This window comes from Ipomoea nil, unplaced genomic scaffold, assembly GCF_001879475.1.
Source record: "Ipomoea nil cultivar Tokyo-kokei standard unplaced genomic scaffold, Asagao_1.1 scaffold2928, whole genome shotgun sequence".
NCBI lineage: Eukaryota > Viridiplantae > Streptophyta > Magnoliopsida > Solanales > Convolvulaceae > Ipomoea > Ipomoea nil.
Window position 1 is genome coordinate 182,372 of NW_017619356.1, and position 12,241 is coordinate 194,612.

Below are 12,241 nucleotides of genomic sequence, written 5' to 3' on the forward strand. Positions count from 1 at the left end.
ACCATCTAGTTCTGACGGTTTCATACTTGCGTCCATCCTGAATACAACAACCAGGCAACGAACACACAGAGAGACTTGCACAAAAACAGAGAGAATGCAAAACTAAAACAGCCCTTCGGATCAAGTCACTATGTAGACTTAAAAGCTCTGATACCACATGTAATTTTGCAATTCCTCATTTTAAGTAAATTGACTGAATTAGATGACTGATGTAGATTACTGATTGATTCAGATAAGAGGCCAATCAGTAATGATAGATCACGAAGAGAGAATAAAAGAAAGATAACTGCACAAATGCCAAAGACACAGAATGTTTACCCAGTTCGATACGGTGTGTATCTACGTCTGGGAGACGATCACATAGGCGTCCAATCCACTAAATCATAAACCAATGTACAAAGGTAGATATACAATAATCTTACCCAAGTGCCCCACACAAGGTTCAAACCCAGTCTACACAGGTCTAGTGGATTGTTGAAGATGGAGAGCCATGCATACAGAAGTCCAATGAAATCCCTTCACTTGGAGAGCCCACTCTGATGCAGTCCACTTCAATGACGCTCTATAAAGTTGTTCCCACAATAGTGTGATCACAGTGTCCTTTCGTTTAAGTAGTAGTAACTCTTCTCAAGTTCATCATCTTAATCACCGTGAACATATTGTATTGAGAAGATGCATGACAATCAAAGATTTAATCTCATATAGCAGATATGGAGTGTTTCTTCTTACTTTCGGCGTAACCCTAATTCTCTTCGAATAAGGGTACTTATAGATCTTTCAATAACCACTCTCCATAGATGTCTTTGATTGTAGCAGGTAGGACTATAAAAGAGGAATGTAATCTCAGAAGATTAGGTCCATACCTTTCTTAAGAATATACGCTGATCATCTTTCCATATGAGTCTGATAATACCGCGTACGCCTTTTAAGAAACCAGCTTCCTAAAACAGATCTTCAGTGTCAGTCCTTCTGTTGTTGCTTCTGATTGATCAGTTATCTGTAGAGATAAACGGATAGACTCTAAACCAATCTTAGTATGCCATAATGATATTGCCAATTATAATATGGGGTTTTTTGAACATTTAAAAACACTAACACATCAATAACCGCACAAGGCATAGAAGTCAAACTGGAAAGGTTTCAAAGTAAATCCCAAGATTCCATACGTCGCCCCCTCAGGAAACTCATAAAAACCAATAAACTACCACCAAGCACTTGCTACATCCAGACGTACATGAGTCAGACCAATATGATTATTAGAGTAACCGAGGAACTCCACCTCCACTCCCTCTCTCCATAACATAGTCAAACTAGCACTACGACCAACGCATTCCACCGTCAAGCACCCCTAATAACCCAGTATATTCTTCACCGACACTACTTTTCCTTAACCTACCTGCCTAGCTCTCGGGACATAACTTTGGTAAACAAATTCAAAATAAGTTGAGAGATTTTATTTTGCTAACAGTCACAAGGTGCAAATTAGACATTAATATACAAGTATATGAAGGCCAATAAACCATTTAAAACATATCCCACACATTATCGTATTCATCAATATTTAAGGCAAGAGCATTAAAGAATCATCAAATTTTAGGTTCAAACATATTACAATCACCCTAATTACGTTAAATTCTTAATTATTCGATCTTTAAAATTTTAATCGCCTCATAATGTTGTGAGGATAAATATAGCTGACTTTCTACTTTTCTTATTATGAATAAACATGTAAAATGGTCCCATCAATCAACATACACCAATTATGGACTCATATTTCTTTGTCTCTAATTTAATATAACAAATTCGAACCATTATAACAGTATATCATGACCAATTATGCCCATAATTATGTATTCTTCAAAGTTAGTTGTATATTATACTGAAAATATAAAATTATTTGTTTTTATGGAACAAAATTGTTTTAGAATTCTTTATTATTTGGATTTTTAGGTAAAGATGGGGCATTCTGAGAATTGAACTCTAAACCTCTCACACCCTAAGCGAGAATCATACCACTAGACCAAATACCCATCATATCATTCTCATAATATAGAATGTTTGGGTTAGTGGGATTGACTAGTTGATAACATTAGCCAATTGTATAAAGGTGTTTAGTAATTTAGCTATTAGTTGATAGTCGATTACATGCAAAATGACTTTGTGAAAAACCATATTGAAAAAGCTACATTAAGCAACTTTTTGATTTTTAGCGTTTTGGAAGAATAACCTGTTACAAAAAAACTAATTAATCAAACACTTATATTGGCTGTTTAACTAAGTCAAACAACTACTAGTCATCAAACAAGTTTAAATTGGAAGATAAGCTAACTTTGTTACCAAATAGTACCAATGTAAGCTAACTTGCACTCCCTAACTGTCTCTTGGAACACATGCAACATCCAATGAGGATTTGCAACAATATCACTTTTCTCACACTCTTTTAACAAGTCATTAAAGTCCTTCAATAACCGCACAAGGCATAGAAGTCAAACTGGAAAGGTAGCGAAATAAATCCCAATATTCCATACGTCGCCCCCTCAGGAAACCCATAAAAACCAATAAACTGCCACCAAGCACTTGCTACATCCAGACGTACATGAGTACCAATATGATTATTAGAGTAACCCAGGAGCTCCACCTCTATCACTCTCTCCATAACATAGTCAAACTAGCACTACGACCAACGCATTCCACCGTCAAGCATCCCTAATAACCCAGGATATTCTTCACCGACACTACTTTTCCTTAACCTACCTGCCTAGCTCTCGGGACAAAACTTTGGTTAACAAATTCAAAATAAGTTGAGTCATTTTATTTTTCTAACATTCACAAGGTGCAAATTAGACATTAATATACAAGTATATGAAGGCCAGTAAACCATTTAAAACATATCCCACACATTATAGTATTCATCAATATTTAAGGCAAGAGCATTAAAGAATCATCAAATTTTAGGTTCAAACTTATTTCAATCACCCTAATTACGTTAAATTCATAATTATTCGATCATTAAAATTTTAATCGCCTCATAATGTTGTGAGGATAAATATAGCTGAATTTCTACTTTTCTTATTATGAATAAACATGTAAAATGGTCCCATCAATCAACATACACCAATTATTATTTTTTGAATTTAGAGAGTATATAATTATTACGCAATCTTGGCGAAGTTGTTACTTTTATGGTTTATGGAGTATGGACTCATATTTCTTTGTCTCTAATTTAATATAACAAATTAGAACCATTATAACAGTATATCATGACCATAATTATGTATTCTTCAAAGTTAGTTGTATATTATACTGAAAATATAAAATTATTTGTTTTTATGGAACAAAATTGTTTTAGAATTCCTTATTATTTGGATTTTTTAGGTAAAGATGGGGCATTCTGAGAATTGAACTCTGGACCTCTCACACCCTAAGCGAGAATCATACCACTAGACCAAATACCCTTCATATCATTCTCATAATATAAAATGTTTGGGTTAGCGGGATTGACTAGTTGATAACATTAGCCGATCGTATAAAGGTGTTTAGTAATTTAGCTATTAGTTGATAGTCGATTACATGCAAAATGACTTTGTGAAAAACCATATTGAAAAAGCTACATTAAGCAACTTTTTGATTTTTAGCGTTTTGGAAGAATAACCTGTTACAAAAAAACTAATTAATCAAACACTTATATTGGCTGTTTAACTAAGTCAAACAGCTACTAGTAGTCAAAAAAGCTTAAATTGGCAGATAAGCTAACTTCGAAACCAAACAGTACCAATGTAAGCTAACTTGCACTCTCTAAATGTCTCTTGGAACACATGCAACATCCAATGAGGATGCACAACTCTATCCCTTTTCTCACACTCTTTTAACAAGTCAATAAAGTCCTTCAATAACCGCACAAGGCATAGAAGTCAAACTTGAAAGGTAGCGAAGTAAATCCCAAGATTCCATACGTCGCCCCCTCAGGAAACCCATAAAAACCAATAAACTGCCACCAAGCACTTGCTACATCCAGACGTACATGAGTACCAATATGATTATTAGAGTAACCCAGGAACTCCACTTCCATCACTCTCTCCATAACGTAGTCAAACTAGCACTACGACCAACGCATTCCACCGTCAAGCATCCCTAATAACCCAGGATATTCTTCACCGACACTACTTTTCCTTAACCTACCTGCCTAGCTCTCGGGATATATCTTTGGTTAACAAATTCAAAATAAGTTGAGAGATATTATTTTTCTAACAGTCACAAGGTGCAAATTAGACATTAATATACAAGTATATGAAGGCCAGTAAACCATTTAAAACATATCCCACACATTATCTTATTCATCAATATTTATGGCAAGAGCATTAAAGAATCATCAAATTTTAGGTTCAAACTTATTACAATCACCCTAATTACGTTGAATTCTTAATTATTCCGTCTTTAAAATTATAATCACCTCATAATGTTATGAGGATAAATATAGCTGACTTTTTACTCTTCTTATTATGAATAAACATGTAAAATGTTCCCATCAATCAACATACACCAATTATTATTTTTTGAATTTAGAGAGTATATACTTATTACGCAATCTTGGCGAAGTTGTAACTTTTATGGTTTTTGGAGTATGGACTCATATTTCTTTGTCTCTAATTTAATATAACAAATTAGAACCATTATAACAGTATATCATGACCAATTATGCCCATAATTATGTATTCTTCAAAGTTAGTTGTACATTATACTAAAAATATAAAATTATTTGTTTTTATGGAACAAAATTATTTTACAATTCTTTATTATTTGGATTTTTAGGTGAAGATGGGGCATTCCGAGAATAAAAATCGGGACCTCTTGCATCCTAAGCGAGAATCATACCACTAGACCAAATACCCTTCTTATAATTTTGATAATTTAAAATATTTGGGTTAGCGGGTTTGACTAGTTGATAACATTAGCCGATCGTATAAAGGTGTTTATTAATTTAGCTATTAGCTGATAGTCGATTACATGCAAAATGACTTTCTGAAAAACCATATTGAAAAAGCTACTTTAAGCAACTTTTTGAATTTTAGCGTTTTGGAACAATAACCTGGTACAAAAAAACTAATTATTCAAACACTTATATTGGCTGTTTAACTAAGTCGAACAGCTACTAGTAGTCAAACAAGCTTAAATTGGCAGATAAGCTAACTTTGTTACCAAACAGTACCAATGTAAGCTAACTTGCACTCTCTAAACGTCTCTTGGAACACATGCAACATCCAATGAGGATGCACAACTCTATCCCTTTTCTCACACTCTTTTAACAAGTCAATAAAGTCCTTCAATAACCGCACAAGGCATAGAAGTCAAACTTGAAAGGTAGCGAAGTAAATCCCAAGATTCCATACGACGCCCCCTCAGGAAACCCATAAAAACCAATAAACTGCAACCAAGCACTTGCTACATCCAGACGTACATGAGTGTCAATATGATTATTAGAGTAACCTAGGAACTCCACCTCCACTCCCTTTCTACATTACATAGTCAAACTAGCACTACGGCCAACACATTCCACCGTCAAGCACCCCTAATAACCCAGTATATTCTTCACCGACACTACTTTTCCTTAACCTACCTGCCTAGCTCTCGGGACATAACTTCGGTTAACAAATTCAAAATAAGTTGAGTCATTTTATTTTGCTAATATTCACAAGGTGCAAATTAGACATTAATATACAAGTATATGAAGGCCAGTAAACCATTTAAAACATATCCCACACTTTATCTTATAAATCCATATTTAAGTCAAGAGCATTAAAGAATCATCAAATTTTAGGTTCAAATTTATTACAATCACCCTAATTACGTTGAAATCTTAATTATTCCGTCTTTAAAATTTTAATCACCTCATAATGTTGTGAGGATAAATATAGCTGACTTTCTACTTTTCTTATTATGAATAAACATGTAAAATGGTCCCATCAATCAACATACACCAATTATTATTTGTTGAATTTAGAGAGTATATACTTATTACGCAATCTTGGCGAAGTCGTAACTTTTATGGTTTATGGAGTATGAACTAATATTTCTTTGTCTCTAATTGAATATAACAAATTAGAACCATTATAACAGTATATCATGGCCAATTATGCCCATAATTATGTATTTTTCAAAGTTAGTTGTACATTATACTGAAAATATGAAATTATTTGTTTTTATGGAACAAAATTATTTTACAATTCTTTATTATTTGGATTTTTAGGTGAAGATGGGGCATTCCAAGAATAGAACTCGAGACCTCTCGCACCCTAAGCGAGAATCATACCACTAGAGCAAATACCCTTCTTATAATTTTGATAATTTAAAATGTTTGGGTTAGCGGGTTTGACTAGTTGATAACATTAGCCGATCGTATAAAGGTGTTTATTAATTTAGCTATTAGCTGATAGTCGATTACATGCAAAATGACTTTCTGAAAAAGCTACTTTAAGAACCTTTTTGAATTTTAGCGTTTTGGAACAATAACCTGTTACTAAAAAACTAATTAATCAAACACTTATATTGGCTGTTTAACTAAGTCGAACAGCTACTAGTAGTCAAACAGGCTTAAATTGGCAGATAAGCTAACTTTGATACCAAACAGTACCAATGTAAGCTAACTTGCACTCTCTAAATGTCTCTAGGAACACATGCAACATCCAATGAGGATGCACAACTCTATCCCTTTTCTCACACTCTTTTAACAAGTCAATAAAGTCCTTCAATAACCACACAAGGCATAGTGTTGGTCCAAAAAGAGGTTAGGTGAAAGTCTAGAGGGGGGGGGGGGTGAATAGACTTTCAAACTTTTTCGCATAGCACAACAATTGCTAAGACAGAGATAAACCAAAACTCTTAACTAGATTGTTAGAGTATGGTGCACAGCGGAAATAAATAAACATAAAGTGTGTGTGAGATTGTGTGAGCAGTATATCTTCGTGAGAGCGTATATGTAAAGAGCGGTATGTAAAGAAAGCAGTAAAGAACACAAGACAATTATAGTGGTTCGCGAGGTGGTGTAATCCTCCTACTCCACTTGCTCTTTTCTCCAAGAGCCAATTCACTATATCTACCACTCCTTGGTTCCAAGATACAATGAATTTCCGTGATCTAGTGCTTTGATCACAAAGCCCGCACTAATCACGCCCAGTGACACCACACTGCTGCTTCGGGTTTCACGTCGCCGCGCTACTATCCCAGGATTTCACGACTCCGCGTTACTTTCCCCCCGTCTTCCACACTCCGGTAGAAACGTATCCCGTGATCTGGTGCTTTGATCACCAAGCCCACACCAATCACGCCCAGTGCCTCCGACACTGCTGCTTCGGATCTCACAGCTCCGTGTGACAATCCAGGATTTCACAGCTCCGTGCTACTTTCCTCCCTTCTCTTGTTTTGCTCCAAAACAAGTGTTGTCTTGTTTCCAACTTCTGAGACTCTGTAGATGATCTTCAATAATGCGCAGGTCTCTTTGATGAAGATAAACACTCTGGAAAGATTTCTCTTGATAGCTCTGAGTGTTTTCTCTCTTTGAATATATCAAGTAAAGCACTTGATATTTTTGCTCTGCTTTGCTCTGTTTAAGAACTCTCTGAATATTTTTCTCTTGAAGCTCTCTGAGTTCTTTTCTCACACTTGAAGATTTTAGCTCTTAGAATTTTAGCTCTCTGCTCTTTTAAGCTTAATTGCTCTATTCGATCCCTTGATGGATTCGAATTTTCTGCTCTCTTGTTCGTAAGTTCCCCATCTTCAAGTCTTCATATCTTCATCATTTTATAGCTGGTAATGAGAATCTGTCCGTTGGAAAGAGACGCTCTCATTTTTGAAATCTTGTATCTTTTGTCAGAGATCTTATCTTATCTTCTGCAAAAATGTCAGAAGGAGATAAGCTAGCCGTTTGAAAGATCTTCATCTCCATGTAAATGAGCTCCCAAACTTCATCTGATATTCCTCTGTTTTAACGTTGGATGGAAATATCTGGGTCTCAGTTTTGGTGTAGAATGGCTTCTCTGATTAGCTCTGAAGTGGTCCTTGTATCTTTGGGATTCAAAAATAATCTTTATTTTAATCCCATACTAGTTAGACTAGTATTTTCCTTGTGAGAATATTTTTCACTGTAAGTTCTGCTTCATCTTCTTCATTCTCACGTCTGGGTGTTCTCTGACTTCAAACTGGCTTTGAACTTCCACCCAATTTGAATTTCTCCTTTGTAATTGATACCCAATTTCAATTTCTCCTTTGTAATTGACACCCAATTTCTCCTTTGTAATTGACACCCAATTTCAATTGGCTTGTAATTGGCACCCAATTTGAATTTCTCCTTTGTAATTGGCTCCCAATTGACTTTGACTTGCAATTGGCTCCCAACATCTCCTGGTGCTCCAATTACTTCTCAATGTTGACCTCGAAATTGGACTTCTCTTTGAATTTCATCTCAATTCAATTGCTCCTCAATGTCTTCTTTTAATTGGTCCCCAATCTGAATTGCACTAGCTCCCAATTTCAATTAATCTCAATTTCTCTGAAACTGGCTCCCAATTTCAATTCTTTTAATTGATCCCCAATCTGAATTGCACTAGCTCTCAAATCATATTTGATGTACTTCTTTCTTTCCATAGATGCTTGATCTCCAAGTCAACTTCATGCATTCTTCCAATATTAATTTTCTTCACGAAAATTCTTCTGGGATATCTTCTTTGAGTAGTAGCGACGTGAATTCATATAATTCATCTTCTTCTTCAATTTGTCATTTTCTCCAGACAAATTCTTGATTTTCGGCTTTATATCTTCTTCTTCTATTTTCATCCATTTTCCTCTGTTTCTCTCTTTTCATAATTAAATAATTTCCCGATCATGGTCTAAGACTCTACTAGACCTATAAATAAAATTGGGGGATCTACAAATACAAATTTGGCATATCAGAACCATTACACTTTATTCCTAACACATAGAAGTCAAACTTGAAAGGTAGCGAAGTAAATCCCAAGATTCCATACGTCGCCCCCTCAGGAAACCCATAAAAACCAATAAACTGCCACCAAGCACTTGCTACATCCAGACATACATGAGTACCAATATGATTATTAGAGTAACCCATGAACTCCACTTCCATCACTCTCTCCATAACGTAGTCAAACTAGCACTACGACCCGACCAACGCATTCCACCGTCAAGCATCCCTAATAACCCAGGATATTCTTCACCGACAGTACTTTTCCTTAACCTACCTGCCTAGCTCTCGGGATATATCTTTGTTTAACAAATTCAAAATAAGTTGAGAGATTTTATTTTTCTAACAGTCACAAGGTGCAAATTAGACATTAATATACAAGTATATGAAGGCCAGTAAACCATTTAAAACATATCCCACACATTATCCTATTCATCAATATTTAAGGCAAGAGCATTAAAGAATCATCAAATTTTAGGTTCAAACTTATTAAAATCACCCTAATTACATTGAATTCTTAATTATTCCGTCTTTAAAATTTTAATCACCTCATAATGTTGTGAGGAAAAATATAGCTGACTTTCTACTCTTCTTATTATGAATAAACATGTAAAATGGTCCCATCAATCAACACACACCAATTATTATTTTTTGAATTTAGAGAGTATATACTTATTACGCAATATTGGCGAAGTTGTAACTTTTATGGTTTATGGAGTATGGACTCATATTTCTTTGTCTCTAATTTAATATAACAAATTAGAACCATTATAACAGTATATCATGACCAATTATGCCCATAATTATGTATTCTTCAAAGTTAGTTGTACATTATACTGAAAATATAAAATTATTTGTTTTTAATGGAACAAAATTATTTTATAATTCTTTATTATTTGGATTTTTAGGTGAAGATGGGGCATTCCGAGAATAGAACTCGGGACCTCTCGCACCCTAAGCGTGAATCATACCACTAGAGCAAATACCCTTCTTATAATTTTGATAATTTAAAATGTTTGGGTTAGCGGGTTTGACTAGTTGATAACATTAGCCGATCGTATAAAGGTGTTTATTAATTTAGCTATTAGGTGATAGACGATTATATGAAAAATGACTTTCTGAAAAACCATATTGAAAAAGCTACTTTAAGAAACTTTTTGAATTTTAGCGTTTTGGAACAATAACCTTTTACAAAAAAACTAATTAATCAAACACTTATATTGGCTGTTTAACTAAGTCAAACAGCTACTAGTAGTCAAACAAGCTTAAATTGGCAGATAAGCTAACTTTGTTACCAAACAAGTACCAATGTAAGCTAACTTGCACTCTCTAACTGTCACTTGGAACACATGCAACATCCAATGAGGATGCACAACTCTATCCCTTTTCTCACACTCTTTTAACAAGTCAATAAAGTCCTTCAATAACCGCACAAGGCATAGAAGTCAAACTTGAAAGGTAGCGAAGTAAATCCCAAGATTCCATACGTCGCCCCCTCAGGAAACCCATAAAAACCAATAAACTTCCACCAAGCACTTACTACATCCAGCCGTACATGAGTGCCAATATTATTAAAGTCCCTCAATAACCGCACAAGGCGTAGAAGTCAAACTTGAAAGGTAGCGAAGTAAATCCCAAGATTCCATATGTCGCCCCCTCAGGAAAGCCATAAAAACCAATAAACGGCCACCAAGCACTTGCAACATCCAGACGTACATGAGTACCAATATGATTATTAGAGTAACCCAAGACCTCCACCTCCAATCCCTCTTTCCATAACATAGTCAAACTAGCTCTACGACCAACGCATTCCACTGTCAAGCACCCCCAACAACCCAGTATATTCTTCACCGACACTACTTTTCCTTAACCTACCTGCCTAGCTCTCGGGACATAACTTTGGTTAACAAATTCAAAATACGTTGAAAGATTTTATTTTGCTAACAGTCGCTAGGTGCAAATTAGACATTAATATACAAGTATTTGAAGGCCAGTAAGTCATTTAAAACATATCCCACATTTTATCTTATTCATCAATATTTAAGGCAAGAGCATTAAAGAATCGTCAAATTTAAGGTTCGAACTTATTACAATTTACCCTAAATACGTTGAATTCTTAATTATTCCGTCTTTAAAATTTTAATCACTTCATAATGTTGTGAGGATAAATATGGCTGACTTTCTACTTTGCTTATTATGAATAAACATGTAAAATGGTGTCATCAATTACATACACCAATTATTCTTGTTTTGAATTGAGAGAGTATATACTAACCCAATCTTGGCGAAGTTGTTACTCTTATGGTTTATGGAGTATGGACTCATATTTCTTTGTCTCTAATTTAATATAAGAAATTAGAACCCTTATAACAGTATATCATGGCAAGTTGTTACTCTTATAGTTTATGGAGTATGGACTCATATTTCTTTGTCTCTAATTTGGTTTAGGGAGTATGGACTCATATTTCTTTGTCTCTAATTTAATATAACAAATTTGAACCCTTATAACAGTATATCATGAGCATAATTATGTATTCTTCAAAGTTAGTTGTACGTTATACTGAAAATATAATATTATTTATTTTTATGGAACTAAATTGTTTTAGAATTTTATAGGAGAAGATGGGGCATTTCAAGAATTGAACTCAAAGACCTCTTGCACCCTAAGCGAGAATCATACCACTAGACCAAATGCCTTTTCTTATCATTTAAGTAATTTAAAATGTTTGGATTAATGAGTTTGACTAGTTGATAACATTAGCCGATCGTAGAAAGATGTTTTGTAATTTAGCTATTAGCTAGTTGTTGATTACATGCAAAATGACTTTTTCAAAAAGCTTATTGAAAATGCTGCTTTGAGCAGCTTTTAGAATTTGTGTTTTCGAACATTAACCTGTTACAAAAAACTAATTAATCAAACACTCATATTGACTGTTTAACCAAGTCAAACGGCTAATAGTTGTCAAACAAGCCAAAATTGGCTGATAAGCTAACTATGTTACAAAATAGGACCAAAGTCAACTAACTTGCACTCCCTCACTGTCTCTTGGAACACATGACATCCAATGACGATGCGCAACTCTATTCCTTTTCTCGCACTCATCTAACAAGTCATTAAAGTTCTTCAATAACCGCCCAAGGCATAGAAGTCAAACTTGAAAGGTAGCGAAGTAAATCCCAAGATTACTTATGTCGCTCTCTCAGGAAACCCATAAAAACCAATAATCTGCCACCTAGCACTAGCAACATCCAGATGTACATGAGTATCAA

General features: G+C 34.7%; 1 long non-coding RNA gene and 1 other non-coding gene across 2 annotated transcripts in view; both read right to left on the reverse strand.

Annotated features, from left to right (window-relative positions):
- Nucleotides 1–12,241, reverse strand: part of LOC109162289 — a 14,571-nt gene continuing 2,330 nt past the window's right edge. Inside the window, exon 3 of the long non-coding RNA XR_002051061.1 lies at nucleotides 1–11. This is a non-coding gene — a long non-coding RNA (uncharacterized LOC109162289). The remainder of the gene's footprint in view (nucleotides 12–12,241) is intronic.
- TRNAP-AGG lies at nucleotides 3,384–3,455 on the reverse strand. The gene has a single exon. It is a non-coding gene; the product is annotated as a tRNA-Pro (tRNA).